Source organism: Triturus cristatus, chromosome 1_2 (assembly GCF_964204655.1).
Source record: "Triturus cristatus chromosome 1_2, aTriCri1.1, whole genome shotgun sequence".
Taxonomy (NCBI): Eukaryota; Metazoa; Chordata; class Amphibia; order Caudata; family Salamandridae; genus Triturus; species Triturus cristatus.
The window spans coordinates 115,161,083-115,177,189 of NC_140580.1; the positions used below are offsets into that span (position 1 = coordinate 115,161,083).

At 41.4% G+C, this 16,107-nt stretch overlaps 1 protein-coding gene across 3 annotated transcripts in view; it reads right to left on the bottom strand.

The window, feature by feature from the left end:
• ENO4 (enolase 4) overlaps positions 1 to 16,107 on the bottom strand; it is a 506,130-nt gene that overhangs the window by 426,652 nt on the left and 63,371 nt on the right. The gene's annotated exons all lie outside the window — the stretch shown is intronic.

The window sequence follows — 16,107 nt, forward strand, 5'->3', positions numbered from 1 at the left end:
TAGTAGTAGGGATCGGTTGGTTCCATTGTCTGATCTCCCTGTGGTTGACTCGGGATGAGGCAGCATTTATCCTAGTTAACTTTCAGTCCTGAAATAATACCAAATTCGTCAAGCACCCTTATGATTTCAGGTGATCTGTTTAGTTGTTCTTTTAGATAGGGCAGAGTATCATCCGTTTATGGGGAAACCATGTGCACTCCACATGCGGGTTGCACTCCCCATTCTCTGTTTCGATGTGGATTAGGTGAGTTCCCTGCAAGCATTGCAATGTGGATCTTTCTATGCTTCAGATAGGGCTACCTTCTAGGTGATACAACTATAAACGTGATGCATTGTGTGTAGAAAGTGTCAAAGATCAACCTAGTGTGTCCAATACCAGTGTCTAAGTCCAGCAAATCCAAAACTCTCACTGCCATCCAACCAAGGTGTTTAATGACTCTGCGTCCATATATCTTATTCGGATATACTTCTTGCAACAGTGACACCCGGGTACCTTCCTGAATATAGTGCCCTTCAAACTGCACCTTGGCTACCGTACAACCCCTTTCGTCGACTGAGGATTGTACAACTGCTTCACCAATACAACATAATAATTAAAAAGAAACAATAACTTTGTCTATCTGGTCAATGAGTGGTGTGTGTATCACTAAGATGCATTTAGTGAGTCTAATTGGCTCATTGTGTCATACCCCTCTCCTATGAGTGTACCATGTAGACATTAGTCTCACCTCCCCCCCCCATCAACCTTCTGCCTCATATTAACCACCATTCTTCAGCACCTTGTTGATCAAAGACAATCACACCAGTACAGGCAAAGTTATCAATTGTCCTCCACGAATATAAGCACTAGGTGATGAATTTGGCCGTCATTTGGAACACCACCCGGCCCAGTATCTCTTCTGTAGATTCAGGCTCCAAGCCATTATCACTGGTTATTCCATCGTCTGAAAAGGATAGTCTCCCCTACGTCACTATGTTTTGTTATGTCATCCACCAGTCACACTTGTTCTTGGACACTTTTTAAGTATTAGTGCGCGTTATAAGTATTATATAACATAACATAACAGCCAGCTCTTTTGTTGCCTTGTTAGCAGTCTGAGTACGCCCTGTCTCATAGTTCACCACTTTTAGGTTGTACCAGCTGAATTAGGCCTGTTACCTTCCTGTGTCTGACAATTAGATTCGAGCCAAGCTCTAGCCTCATCTGGGGTTGAAAATAATGTGAGGTTCCTTCATCAACTATTTTCAGTTTTGCTGGGCAGAGCAGAGCATATTGGATCTCTTGCCTGCGCAGTTGTTGTATCACTTCTAAGAAAGATCACCTCAACTGCTGCACAGAGGTGGTATCGTTCACAAAATTGTTGTTTTCTATTGTCCATGGGCCATGTTCTTATGCTGCGCGCAGTATGTGGTCTCTGTCACGAAAGTCTGGGGGAGCACCAGGAGCAGGCCAGGCAGGTGCACTAGAACCCTCTGTGTATGCTCAAGTGCAAAATATTTAGAGGGTGTGCCAACGTAGATGTCTCCCAAGAACCGTAATTCAAGGAATAGTTTTGCTTTTCCTCTCTCTTTCTGCTCCAGTATGCCCATCAAGTGTATGTTGTTTCAGCTGATCTCCCCAGGACGTCTCCTGACCTGCATTGCAGTTGTAATACTGATTCCTTCAGCTCCTTGACCTGTACTTGCATTCCATTACCATGGGAATCTTGGCGGCTAGAGTGGATTCATTTTCAGTGATCCTGTCTGAGAGTTTCTTATGATCTGTTCCCACAACTACAGTGTCAATTTTATTTTCAACAGCAGATTTAGTGTCACAAATGGCCTGTAAGATTACATTAAATTTCTCCATGGACCTTTTAGCGTTTTCAACAGTCTTCAACAGGTCTTTATTCCTGCCCTTACATCAATGTCTGCCACGCTAATTGAGATAAAAGGCAAACTCCATATCACCCTAGCCTGGTGCAATGTATTACACAATTGCCGCAAATGTTAATGGCCATATACCACGACATATAGTGGTGCCCTCTATACTGTCAAAGGTTGGCTCGCCCATCAATAGACATACACATTCCACTTAGTGCTCAATCCACAGGGTTCAGGTAGACATTTGGTCAGATTGCTTGGAAATGTAGTGGGAGCTGCCCAGTAGTGTGGTTCTAATGACGTTTGCAGCTGGGCCTCCTATTCTGTCATATTCCAGGACAAATTAACTCTTGTCCCTGAGCCATCAGCTTTTACTGGATCATTGGAAATATCTGTCTTTTTGGTTGGGAGGACAGATGGTTGCATTTTAAGTGCTTGCCTTTTGGTCTTTCTTCTGCACCTGTGATGTTTTTTTAAAGTTGTTCATACTTCTCATGGTTTATTTAAGGCAAAGAGGTGTCAGACTGATTGTTTACATGTATGAAATTTTTGAATGGCTCAGGATCAGACATTGTTGAAAGGCCAAGTGCAGATGACAGTTTTACTTTTGAAAGAACTGGGGTATATTATGATCAGCGAATAATCAGTACTAGTTCCAGTGAAGAAGGAAGAGTTCTTAGGTTTTGTGGTGGATTCAGAAAAATCACTATAGAAACTCCCTTCAGAGAAAATCTGTCAGGTAAGGAACACACTCAGGAGTTTGTTAAATAAGAAGGAGTTTCCTTCAAAAGGAGTTAGTGAGTATCAAAAAGGCCATTTTTCTAGGTTCTTTAAATTCGCTCTTTATAATGCCTAAAGAACATGTTACTTGCCGTCAGTAACACTTTTTTCTGTTAGAGACTTTCTAGCCGCAGATTCCTCACCTTTTGAATATTCCCCAGGTGTCAGACTGGATCTGGAAACTTTTCAGCAGTACCTCTGTGCACTGGTAGGTGGCGGCGTGAGGCTTCGCGCCTTATGCTATTTCGTTCCGAGAAACTATGTGTGGAGCCTATAAAGGCGTTGCTACCGCATGCTAATGTCAGTTGCTTTTGAGGCTATCCGTAACCCAGACGTAGAGCCTCAATGGCAAATTGTCTGTGACCAGTGTTCAGATTCTTAGACTTGAGATCTTATGAACGGATAGAGTCCAATCAAAGAACGGAGAGGATAGGAGGGTCGGTGAGGAATCTGCAGCTAGACAGAATCTCTACCAGAAAGAGCGTCACTGAAGGGAAGTGATTTTTTTTCTGATAGAGACTTCTACCTGCAGAGTTTCTCACCTTTTTCTATAAATTCATAAGATCTCAAGTCTAAGAATCTGAACACTGGTCACAGCAAATTTGCCATTGAGGCTCTAGCTGTTTTGTGTTATGCTGCTCTGAGGGGGCTAGAGGTAGTTTAGGAATTTGGATAAGCAGCGAGTATCAAGGGTCTGGACATGTCAACTGAAAGCGTGAATCATTTGCTTAAAGGCATTTCTGGGTTGAGGGGTTTGATATATAGCAAAACCTGACAAAGAGCACATTCACTTGAAGGGCTCAGATTCTCAACCAGAAAGGGAACTTGTGACTTTACGCTGAACTGTCAGCCCATGATTGCTGATTCTACAGAGCTTAAGATGAGCCAGGTTAGGACCAGGATTTTGTCGTTTTGCTGAGAAATCAAGACAGAATTTTGTTTTAAGTGGGTTGACCTTGAGGTGGTGTGTCGTCATCCAGGAATGAATGTTGTTGACTAGATCGTGGGAAACAGTTTTAAAGTCAATGGGGAGGAAACTGTCAGAAAGAGCTGAGTGCTCATCAGCATAAACGTGATTAGCATTGTATGATGTCTTTGAGTTTTGATACTTAACAAGAGTAAACTCTTACTTATCCTGAGTGAGAACTTCAATGCTAAATTTGTGAACACTCACAATCTCTATCCAGAGGCATAGCAATGTGAATGACTTATAATTGTACCGCTGTAATTTTAGATAGGATTAAGTTCACTTTAGCGGAAATTCATATTTTTGTCAATAGCATGCACGAGTTTATATCAGAAAATGAAAGTATTTGCACAAATAAATTCCTCGTAGGTGCACAAATACCTCTGTGAATCTGGGTCTTATTCGTCAATAGATTTAGGGAGAAACTATCTGAACCATCCCATTTTTCTGTGATAGTGCAATCACCCTTTAAAGCTATCCAACATGATATTGTTGCGATCATAAGTCGCACACAGTGCCATCAATCACACGCGGTTCAGGAAATATTTGCACATTTTCAGGAGAGCATAATCGGATGACGGCCTCAGTTTTACGGGATGAAGGCCTCAGTTTTAATCTCACTGGAGGGAGACTCCTCCTGTCAAGGTACTACCATCCACCATCCATCCTCCATTTACAGGTTGTAGTGTGGAATGCCACTTAATAGAGGTACTCTTGCACTTGCCAATAGCCCCCTGTTTTGGAAATTTGCACATAGCCTGGGGTGTTGGAATGATATGAATACAATTTGCTTGCCCTAGGAAGGGGCGAGAGCTCTAAGCACCCTCACACAGCAGGGTACCATGGAATCCCTGAGATTGCCCCTCCCTACGGTGGACAGGCATCCCTGACCAAAGCCCAATCTCAAGGATCCCCTTGTTGGGCATGAACATTTTATGGGATCCCCTTTTCCACATCCTCCAATGAAGTAAGAAATCTTAGGTACTATCCAGACCTGGAGATCTCGGACACATGCTGTTGCAACCAGAAGCTTCGAAATACTTGCACCAGTATGATATTTGCCACTATTCCACCTCCTAATTTCTCCTGCAATAGCCTGGTAATAATAGCCAGTGATTGTAGGAGAAAAGGGCAGGGTTTAGGCCTTAGTCTCCACCAAGGTCTATATCATGGAAAATACCTAATTGTATCCATTAGTTTTGCTTAACGTGAAGGGTACCCATTCTACACTGTGTATTTGGGGCATTTGTTACAACGTTTGCAAACTTCTAGTGGAAATATGGTGCGATGCTGGGGCTAATTGAACAGAAGCTTTGAAGGGGGAAAAAAATTCTCTGAATTACCATTGCTCACTAGTAAGATTAGCACATTGCATTACAAGACAAAATCCCCCACATCCTCCTTCAAGGGATTCAATTGATTCAATTGATTGGAGTTTAGCGAATATAAAACTGGCTTCCTCAGCCAATTATTGACTGTACATCCAGTTTCCCTAGCACAGCCTAAATGGTCCTAAATAGTTTCTTTTTTTTTTCACTTTAAATTTTTTTTTATTGACGAGTAACATGACACAGATATCCTTCATACATTCAACCATAATTTTCATCAAATACATTTATCTGCATCATGACTCTGATTTTAGCAAAATAGACCACCCCCCACCCTGAACCCACCCAGCTACCCTTGAGGGCTGAGAGCTAGAGATAAAAGAAAAAAAGAAGAAAGAAAACATCCCGTTAAATTCATAACTAATTAGATAATATATATGATACAAACATAGTTAATATATATTGCTATCATACTACATTTCAAGAATCAATGATTTACACAATCCAACCAATTAATCAAAGGAGCCCAAATCAGTTCCCCAATTCTGCGGGCTCTTGGGCCTCTCCTTCTAAAAACCAACAGCTCCCACTTCCCTGTATTTAGAAATTTACTAAACCATTCATGTTCCGATGGAGGGGATGGATCTAGCCAAACAGTTGCTAAACATAGTCGGAGTACAGCCATTGAGACAAAAAATAACTTTTGCTCGTGGGGCGTCATATCCACTTCAGTTACCCCTAATATAACTGCCTGTGATGAGAGTGGAACTACACGGTGAAACAATATTTCCAACCATCGTTCAACTTTATTAAACAAAGGAAGCAAATTGGGGCAAGAAGAGAACATGTGAATAATATCAACCGCCAACTCACCACATCTGGGACAATTAGCTCCCATAGTCCCCCCCCATTGATGAATACGCTGTGGGGTTATATACAAATTATGCCAGGTTTTAAAGCATTCAACTTGGAGATTTGCGGATATGGTAGAAATGTAGCTGAGCCGTAGTGATTTTTCACAGATCTCCTGCCCAACTTGCAATCCTGTATGCCATCTGCCAAAATGTTTATCCAAATCGTCTTTTCTTTTTTCGTTAATCATTTTATAAATTGAAGATATTGTGGAGTGCCCACCTTTAATAGCCTCAAGTAACGAAATAGCAGTCCAGCTAACCATCTTCCGAGAAAGAAAATCCCGGATCTGTAAAAACTTAAAAAAATGTTGATTGCCAAGAGTAAATTTCTGTTTAAAGTATTCAAAAGTCCTTACCCCATCCACCGAAACCAAGTCCCCTAGCCTATTGACCCCGTGGGCCCTCCATTCTCTAAAGTATCCATCAGCAAAAATTTGGGGCAGAAGAGTATTACTATTAACTGGAGTATATAAGTGTATTCTACCAATATTAAATAATTTGCGGATAGATGTCCAAATTTTGAAAGCCGCAAATAGACCTTTAAACCTCACACGTTTAAAGTATGCAAAATCTATATGCTTAAATAAAACCCCTGAGATTTCCTCTCCATACACCAGTTTATATATTGAGTTTTCCCGCTCCTCAAAATCAGGGCAATCTAGCAATACAGGAATATGTCTCAAAGTGATAGCCCAGTAATAAATCTGAAAATTGGGCACGGACCAGCCACCCCTTTCTCTAGGTAAAGTCATAAATTTAAAGGCTCGTCTGGGTCTTTTCCCTGCCCAAAGAAACCATGAAATAATACGTTCGATTTTTTTAAACCATATTAAATCAAATAGAACGGGGATAGCTCTGAGGAGATACAATATCTTTGGCAAAAAAAGCATCTTTATAACATTGCATCTCCCCATAAGTGTTAGGTAAAGATTATTCATCCGCCGGGCATCTTTTTCAATCCTACCCAACAAAGGATTCAAATTAATCTCCACAATCACCTCTGGATTTGAATTTATTAAAATCCCAAGGTATTTAGCAGTCTCAGTAACCCTAGAGTCCACCAGTAAGATCTTATCATTACAGATAATTTGGGTTTTGGATTCATTTAAATGATAGCCAGATAATTTGCCAAATTGAAATGTCAGTTTTTGAATTTCCACTAAAGCAGTTTCGGGTGAATCTGTTAAAATAGCAAGATCATCTGCATAGCCCAGTATCTTAGTTTCACCACCCTTAGATCTAACTGGACTAATCCGGTTGTTCAAAAGAAATTTTCTAATTAAGGGATCTATATAAATGGCAAATAGTAAAGGGGAGCAGGGGCAGCCCTGTCGAGTGCCTCTTGAGATATTAATAGTTCCCGATTGCGTGCCCATAATTGAGATTTGCGCGGTGGGTTGTCTATACATAATTTGTATTGCAGTAATAAATCCTTCTCCTAACCCATAGTATCTTAAAACCGCCCATAAGAAGGGCCAGGAGACCCTATCAAACGCCTTCTCCGCATCTAGCAGAATTAAGGCCATAGGGTCCCCTGAAACCCTAGTATAATCAAAAAGAGTAATAGTGCGACGAATGTGATTAATTGTTTCCCGACCTTGGACAAAGCTGTGTTGATAAACAGAAACCAGTGACTTAATCACACCAGAGAATCTCATGGCAAGCACCTTAGCATAGATTTTAACATCACTATTGATAAGCGTAATAGGACGATATGAGCCCATGTCTGTAGGATTTTTATCTTTTTTTAGGAATGTTATAATTCGGGCCTTTTGCCAGGACTCAGGGGAAGATTCCCCCATCTGGACTGTCTTAAAAAGAGCCAACATAACAGGAGTCAACTGAAGACGAAATACTTTATAGAACTCTCCTGGTATGTAATCTGGACCAACAGCCTTCCCGCCCGGGAGCAGATCTATAGCTTGCAAAAGTTCTTCCATACCTATTTCAGCTTCCAATGCATCACGTTCTTCCGGGGGTAGTGTGTCAACCACAACCTCCCGTAAATACTCTTGTATTTCCCTCTGATGCAAATCGTTATCACTTATATCTTCACTATACAAATTTTAATAAAATTTTTGAAAGGCAAACAAAATATCCTTATCCCCGGACACCAAACCAATATCTGGATCTTGAATATTTTGAATACGCGTGGCTATTTCTCTTTCCTTGATTCTTGAGGCTAACAAGTGCCCTGCTCGCTCACTATTTTCGAACATTTTAGATTTCCAGATTAGAAATTTACTAGCAGCCTTAGCCTGAGAAATTTCAATTATAGCTGATTTTACTAAAATAATCCGATTTTGGGCAGCATCGCTATCACCACCCGTCCTTATCTGACTAACCAGATTCTGCTCCGCTTCTGCGAGTGCTGTATATAATCGTTAAAGTTCCGCCTTTTCTTTCCTTTGAGATTCCCAGCCAAACCGTGTTGTTTCACCCCTAACCCCTGCCTTTAATGTATCCCAGACATTCTGTATATCTGTACTATCAATATTTTCTTCTAAAAACCTTATAATCCATACAGACATATTATCGATATATCCTATATCCCTGAGTAATGCACGGTTGAACGTCCACGCGTTAATTTGAGTCCTACAGACCATAGTGTTTATTTCAAGCAAGAGCGGATTATGGTCAGACATTACTCGTGGAAATCTAAAAATACCAGAGCCCTGAAGTAGTACAGGTGAAGCAAAAAAATAATCCAGCCTTGAACATATCCTATGAGGTGCAGAAAAATATGTAAAGCCGGGGTCAGCCGGATAAAAAAAAGCCCATGCATCCGTTAAACCATGCAGATCTATTAAGTTTTTTAGAGCACGATATACCCTAGGCTTCCTCCCCGTATAAACACTCCCTAGTTGATTTAAGGTGCCAGACTCTATATTGATATTCAAATCTCCGCAAATAATAAACGGAGATGGCCAGCCTATCAGCTCTAAGCTGAGCCAATTAACTAAAGTAGGGTCATCCAAAACAGAACCATAAATAGAACAAAGTGTAATATTTTTGCCCTGGAAGTTAACATGTACTATTACCCAACGACCTAAGCTATCCGCAGCAGAACGAATAATATTAACCTTTCCAGGTCTAACTAGAATTGCCACACCCTTGGTCTTAGCCTCAAGTTTAGTCCATGACACAAGTTGAAATCCCTCAATCTTCATAACTTTATGCTGGCTGGCCTCAACATGTGTTTCCTGTAGGCAGAGAACATCCGCCCGCAAGAAGCGCAAATCTTCACTTATCCGGCGTCGCTTGGACGGATTATTAAGTCCACAAATATTTATTGATAAGATTCTTAAATTAGCCATACAGAAAAAAAGAAAGATACATCCAGTAGCTGTTTCTAAACCCCTCATACAAACCCAGCTTTGGTTGAATTATCATAACCATCGAATCCTGATTTCTCCCAAAACAGATCTCTGTCCGCAGCCCTTCCCCCCTCAAAGGCTTCCCCCTACCCCCCCAAAAACAGGCAAAATAGGTCGAATGACCCATATGATGGCTTCCCTTGCCCTTACCCGAGTGACCCGAGGCCGCTCCCTGCCTCTAAAATCCACTATTCAGCATACCATAGAGACAAAAATATAAACCAACCCCGTGTATAATACATAAATGACATCTCTAGCCTTCCCCAAGTCCCTTAAGATATTCTTCAGCCTTAATTTCTGAGGTAAACACCCGTGTTCTGCCAGAAAATATAACCTTCAGACGGGCGGGGTTCATTAAGAACACCTCGCACCATTTCTTTTGAAAAGGAGTAATCAGTGATCGGAGTCGCCATCTCCTTTCAACTGTTGAGTGGCAGAAATCAGGGCGAACAAAAAAAGTGTGCCCTTCTGCAGATCTTTTGGCATCAGGTCGGGCTTTCTCAAAGATAGCTTGCCTCAGTAGAAAATTCCCAAAGAAAATCAAAATTGCTCTCGGTTTTACTCCCGGTTCAGGGCTCTTTTTCAAAGTTAAGGGAAACCGATGGACTCTCTGAATCTCCGAGTCCCATGCCCATTGGGAGAGTTCAGGAAAGGCGGCTTTAAATAATTTTAAAACAAAACCTCTAATATCCACACCCTCAACATTCTCTTCTATCCCCAATAATCTAAGGTTATTTCTTCGCAGCCTATTTTCTGAATCCTCGAGTTTCCACATTATGTCAGCCAGTCTATCATCATTTGAGGTAGTTTTAGTATCAGTCTTTTGCAATCCTATCTCAAGGTCGACAATTCTTTCTTCCAATGCGGTGGTCCGGGCAATAACCTCAGAGCATGCTTTTGTTTTTCTTCGGATAGCGCCCTGAATCTTCATCGTAGCAAGTTGAGCCCTTTTATGTTCTTGTCGAGCCTCCACTTGTATTGTTTTTAATAAAGCGTAAATCGCAGAGTTAGAGGGAGGAGAGTTGAATTCCATATGATCTTCGCTTTTTTTGTCCCCCCCCACAGCTGCCAAGCTCATTGCAGCTTGAGAATAATCCCACTGAAGTTTGCTGCTGATTTCTGAGCCATCAGTATCCTCATCCTCTATACCGCTCTTTAAAGCCATTTTAAGGTTTTTACCCCGGGTAGAAGCCTTCTTCGAAGTGCTCGCGGTTCTCGGGGGGCTCTCGGGTTCACTGCTGGAAATTGAACTTTCGATTAACAACTCTCCCTCAGACTCAGCCTCCGTTTCTTCTGCAACAGAGAAGAAGCTGTCGCCATCAACCAGTTCCAGCGGGGGGGGCTTGATCTTTTCCGCCCTCCCGCCTATGGGGGTTTGAAATGCATGAGAAATTGTGGCAGAGTCATCTAGCCCTTCATATCTCTCTTTCCTAATTGCTCCGCCGCTTACTTGAGGAGCATCAGCTTTTGGTAATCCCGAAGGGCATTCAAGATTGTCCAGACCCCCAGCCGGTTTAGCATCCCCTTCCTTCATTTCAGTTACCAAACCCAAAGAACTTTCATTTCCCTCTACTAGCAAGCCTGCAGTTAGTGCTGTTAGTGCAGCAGGCACTGTAGAGACCTCTGACTGATTTTTAGCAACCCTGTTCTTCCCCGTAAACATCCCAGGGACCGTTAACGGCTTCGCCAGTGCAGAGCTTTCCAAAATAGAGGATGTTGTTCCTATTAGATTAACAGCCTTAGCAGGGTTATTACATGGTGGTCTCTCACCGACTTTGTCCGCCCTGTCTCCTAGCTTTCCTTTAGCCAGAGAAACTTTAATCGTACTCGCACTCACCACTGGTGTCTTTCCTGCCGATTTCCCCTTTTTATCGGCAGCCGGATTTTTCTTACCCCCAGCAGCAGAACCAGCCGTCGGCAGCTCACTTGGCAGTTTAGTAGCAGCAGCAGAATTTCCGTTTTTGCGGGTAGGCATCCTACCAAACCCGAAATCCTCGTTCTTCCTTCCCGCCGCGAGCCACACCCCCCAAGCCTTCAGGTGTGCGCGGCTCAGAGAGGCGGAGACAGCCCGCAGCCAGGGCTTGTGAACCCAGAGAACGGTGAGCATAGAGTATTTTTTTTTCTCTCCGGGTTGGAATTGATCTAAGCGAAATAACAGCTCCGTCGGCAATAATGATGTATCCGTCAGCAATAGCAATAACAGGTTATCGCAGTAATAGACCGGGGAGAGACTTGTCTTTAAACCATAATCGGGTATGCGAAAGACAGCTGTTCAGACCCGGCAGCGGGAGCGACCTTCACTCGGAATCACGCGGCCGCCATCTTGCCTCACCAACTCTAAAACGCTTCCCTAAATAGTTTCTATTTTGGCTCCATGGACACTGCACTGTGCGTCCAACCCTGTCTTACTGCTGAGAAGTAAGCAACATTGATGTTGCTGATCGGCTTAAAAATAGCTTTGTTGAAAATGAGAGCCAAAGAATGATTCTTTTCGCAGTCTTTGAACTTGTCTGACCTATGGACCTGTTGAGAATCTATTTGCCATCAAAGGGCATGGCCAGTTATATTTTCTGGACATGTTCACATCTTTAAACCACAATTAAAGTTACCATATATTTAGTCATAGTTATGGGTCTGACTAACCTCTCACAATCATATGTTTGGAACAGTCATTGTCTCTTCCTCGAACTCCCAGCTCAATGATCTATTTCTCATCATTTATATACACTATACAGGATTGCGGATATGAAGTATTCAGCGCTTAGGGTGCTTTGTATTGGGCACCACGTCTTTTGCAAACATGGACTGGTCTATCTGCAACAGAGACTTCTGCCTTACAGGCCTTTTAAAACTCTTCAATCAGCTTCTGCCTATTTTCAACAGCAACCCAAGATCCATCGGACCATCCTGCGCTTAAACACTGGAGCTCACTTTCTATTGAACTTTGCAGTGTAATCAAAGCCTTTCCTAAGCATCTAAAGGGCCTGTTTTTTCCGCAAAATAGTTCTGCTGTCATTTCTGAGCTACTCTATTCCCTTTAAGCACCAAGGACATCCTGTTAGGGTAATAAATAATGTGACTTTTGCAAAAGTTACTTACCTACGGTAACGTAATATCTGGTAGAGACACAGTCTAGACGCAGATTCCTTAACTTTTGAATTCTCCCCAGGAGCACGTCTGGATCCAGACAATTTTCAGCAGTACCTCTGCGCACCGGGGGGAGCCATCGTACGACTCCGCGATGACGTCGTCTCCGGATATGGAGCCATACAAGTCCCCTCCAGCAAGCGGATGTCAGTTTCTTCTGGGAAAACTTCCGCGCCAGAATGCGAAGCACTCTAGATACTGTGTTGAAACAGTGTGCCAAAAACGATCTAAATCTTTTAAAACACCAATAACAAACAACATAAAACAGAAATCCTTCACCCCGAAGCAGAACCATCCTTAAAAAGGGAACACCCTCCACTCTACAGACCACTTACTAATGGAGGGGAGAGGTATGGCCATACCAATACAATCCCCATGAAACAACAATAAAATGTTTGTCAATATTATGTGAGATAGTGACCAATAGTTTATAAACCAGTATGGATACAGGGTATAACCCTTTGTCGAATAGGTCTTTCGCAGAGCAGGGAGGTTGGGCAGGACATTAAGGAATCTGTGGCTAGACTGTGTCTTTACCAGATATTACGTTACCGAAGGTAAGTAACTTTTACATCTGATAGAGACATCTAGCCGCAGATTCCTTAACTTTTGAATTAAATACCCTTGCTATACCTACCGGAAGAGGTGCTGCAAACTAATCCTACAACAGTCCTCAAAGAGAACCAGCCGTTCAAAACCAATAATCTTCAAAATGTACATAGGAATAGTAGGAAAAGAGCCTGGCTCTTAACAGAACCTATGAACTCTATCACCGAATATGTGAATAATAAACCAGAACACACTTTCATAAAATATCATAATGCTTTAACACCAAAGCACTATCCCACTACATGAGTAATTATTCTGCCCCTCTATGCTAATGTCATCTAGAGATGCTAGAACAAACTAGATACATAAACAACAGCATGTTATATGAATAAATAGGGGAGGGTGATCTAGAGGAAAGACCTTAAAGAAACAGTTGCAGTTTTGAGACTGAGCTGGGGTACGTTCATCAAAAACAGCATGAACCATTACAATGGATTTTTTTTTTAAATGTTCTACTGGACTACATACTGCAGAAACAACAGGCAGTGAGATGTGCAAGAGGAAGACAAGGGTGACTTCCATTTTGAAACTCATGGCAACTAGGCCCAAATTGAGGCCAAGTACACAAGAGTTAGGAAAATACACTTTTACACATTATAGAGAAATGTTTTCAAAATCAATATTTTATCAGTATGTACATGTGCAATTGTGTAAAAATACATCCTGCACTTTGTTAATGATGTACACAAATATAAATGCACCAAAAAAAATCTTTGACAGAAGATTGTCAAAATAAACCGTGCTAGCAGTTGCTGATCTGGGGAGCAACTTCACCATGAAATTGTACATCTACCACCATCCTTCTGAGCCACACTCTAACATCATGGGACCTAAATTAATAACACTTTTCAGAGCAGCTGACTTTCTGGTTAACTCGTATGACTCACTCTCTTGTTTCTTTACACCTCACCCCTTTCCATCTCATCGCAAGGTGAAGTGGGATCAGTTAAGCTCACTGCCCCACATGCTCTTTGGGACTAGATGGGATGGGGTGGGTGGGTATAAAGATGCTTGAAATATAGCCCTGGACACTGTAGGGCTTGAGCCTGAAACGCTTGGGTGATGCCTGGGGTGGTGCTGGTAAGGGCTTTGTCTTCACCCTGAACAATCAGTGTGATAGCAGGCACAAGCACTTTCCTAAGCATGCGCCAGCCATCACACAGATGGACTGACTTGGGACTCAGGACTGCCCTGCAAAAACTGTGAATTTATTTAGGTTTATTGCAAAAACTCCAGGATGCTTTTTAATTTGCAGGATCTTACCAACTCTCCCATTCTTTCAAACTATAAGTCAGCCTTCCTTTTTTTCCAGAGCAGATTTCCATTCCCTTCGGCAACATGAATTTTCATCTCTATTCCTTGGGGTATACTTCAATGCATTTTGTAGCCTGCCATTTGCTTTTTTACGAAACCAATCAAATCAGGTATTATTATATCTCTCTCTCTCTCTCTCCCCTCACCCCCATCTCCCTCCCTCTTTCCCCCTCTTCCCCCCACCAAGGGCTTCTGGAATAAGGCCCTCATATTAACACGCAATTTTCAAAAACACTCAGTGACGGAAGAGGGACTGGTAGTAGGTGGAAAACAAAATCCAAGTTGCCTACAATTAGCTGATGTAGCAGGTAATTGCATAACATAACCCCACTTTGGTCCACTCATCCATCATACCATTAACATCAAAAGGGTTGATTGCTGACAAAAATGTTGTATCGCATAACTTGGCATTGAAATCCCTTGCTAACAACAAATTATAACTACTGCTCCGGTTTTCAATTTTTAGTGATTTTTGCAGATAAATACAAACAGAAACAAATTTTTTCGTGTCTGTATTTATTTTTAAATACAACAAAATACAAAAAATAGGCCTTCTTTGGATGATTATTTCTACTGTCAATCATGAGTGCCAGGTCAGTAGGTGTACAGATTGAGATATAGGGGAGATCAAAAAAGAAAATAGATTTCCTAATTAAGCTTAATTAAGTGCAGCTCAACAGTTATTGGTGCTATTCCACAACGCAAGTGTTTTCAGATAACGCTATTGCACTGTATACTGCTGAAACCTTTTGGACATTCAAATGCAAGTATACATTTATCAGTTAAATAAATGTGGAAAGATAGCTATGCAGCTTCATTTATACAGAATACACAAAAATAAAATGGATACATTCAGAAACAATGAGCAGAAAATAAATATGGATAAGTACAGATGGAAACGTCGACAAATTAAATACCATAAAACCAGTAGCCCTAATAACCAGGCCCAAGCCACGGGTATCTGTTTTGTAATTGGCTTCATCATCAACTTTCATTATTTGATTTTTGATTAAACCATAAAAGATTAAAAACTATTTCATAGCAATAAAATACACCATCAATAAAATCATCAAAAAAGCAAATACTTTTGCATAAAATGTGAAATTATATCCCTAAATAAAATCTACAGCACATCCTTTGAGTTCCTCAATTTAACAGCACTTGCTAAAAAACATACCACATGGAAGCACGTACGCTGATCTAAAAGTAATTGAAGTGCAACAAGTTGCATTTAAGTAAAGTGCTTTTCTTTTAAATAAGGAATACATTTTTATGCAGCTTCATATAAAAACGTCAAAACATTATGAAGTGCATAGTGTCCGGTTTCAAAACCAAATCACAATAACAGGGTTCCATAGAACAATCCTTATACCAACCCTTAGGGACCGCCAACAAGTGATGTATCATATTAAGTCTAAACCTGGTCAATAAAAAAACACAATGATGAGAAGACCGTCATAGGTTTAAATAAGGTTAAAGAGTCGGTGAGAACTTTCCCTTATTCTCCAAAGCAAGTCCACCTTCACAAGCTTATCTGGTTAATCAAAATGTTCCAGTCAGCCTTATTTAGTCAATGACCTCCTGACAAAAGAGCCAGGGAATTCGGTTACAGCCGTTCAAAGTAAGACAGTCCCTTATTATCAGGCGGTTTAACTCCGCTTCAGGCTTTAGCCAAACCAAGATCCACTGTATCAAGGGACACCTTTTCCAATATCGGTACGGAAACCAACACCCAACTCTTCATGAACTATGAAAGAGGCAGAACTGTTCGGAAGAAAAAGAAGTTTCTTAAAAAATAGTTTTTCCAC